This window comes from Erinaceus europaeus, chromosome 2, assembly GCF_950295315.1.
Source record: "Erinaceus europaeus chromosome 2, mEriEur2.1, whole genome shotgun sequence".
Lineage (NCBI taxonomy): Eukaryota > Metazoa > Chordata > Mammalia > Eulipotyphla > Erinaceidae > Erinaceus > Erinaceus europaeus.
Window position 1 is genome coordinate 7,094,400 of NC_080163.1, and position 1,063 is coordinate 7,095,462.

Consider the following 1,063-nt stretch of genomic DNA (forward strand, 5'->3'; position numbering starts at 1 on the left):
AGTGGGCGCGAGGCGCTGAGCGCTGCAGGAGGGTCGGTGCACGACGCCTCTGAGAGCTGCGGCCGGACCGGGGCACCGGGGGCGCCGAGCAGGGGCGGCCGCGCGGGTCGTGGGAGCGGCGGTGGGAGCGGCGCCGGGCCCCGCGCTGTGTGCACCTGCCACGGCCCCCTGCACGCGGTGCTGTGCTCAGTCCTCCCGGAGCTGCCCCGCCCGCCCTCGCGGTGCTGTGCTCAGTCCTCCCGGAGCTGCCCCGCCCTCGCGGTGCTGTGCTCAGTCCTCCCGGAGCTGCCCCGCCCTCGCGGTGCTGTGCTCAGTCTCCCGGAGCTGCCCCGCCCTGCACGCGGTGCTGTGCTCAGTCTCCCGGAGCTGCCCCGCCCTGCACGCGGTGCTGTGCTCAGTCCTCCCGGAGCTGCCCCGTCCTGCACGCGGTGCTGTGCTCAGTCCTCCCGGAGCTGCCCCGCCCGCCCACGCGGTGCTGTGCTCAGTCCTCCCGGAGCTGCCCCGCCCTGCACGCGGTGCTGTGCTCAGTCCTCCCGGAGCTGCCCCGCCCTGCACGCGGTGCTGTGCTCAGTCCTCCCGGAGCTGCCCCGCCCTGCACGCGGTGCTGTGCTCAGTCTCCCGGAGCTGCCCCGCCCGCCCTCGCGGTGCTGTGCTCAGTCCTCCCGGAGCTGCCCCGTCCTGCACGCGGTGCTGTGCTCAGTCCTCCCGGAGCTGCCCCGCCCTGCACGCGGTGCTGTGCTCAGTCCTCCCGGAGCTGCCCCGCCCGCCCTCGCGGTGCTGTGCTCAGTCTCCCGGAGCTGCCCCGCCCGCCCTCGCGGTGCTGTGCTCAGTCTCCCGGAGCTGCCCCGCCCTGCACGCGGTGCTGTGCTCAGTCTCCCGGAGCTGCCCCGCCCGCCCGCCCTCGCGGTGCTGTGCTCAGTCTCCCGGAGCTGCCCCGCCCGCCCTCGCGGTGCTGTGCTCAGTCTCCCGGAGCTGCCCCGCCCGCCCGCCCTCGCGGTGCTGTGCTCAGTCTCCCGGAGCTGCCCCGCCCGCCCTCGCGGTGCTGTGCTCAGTCCTCCCGGAG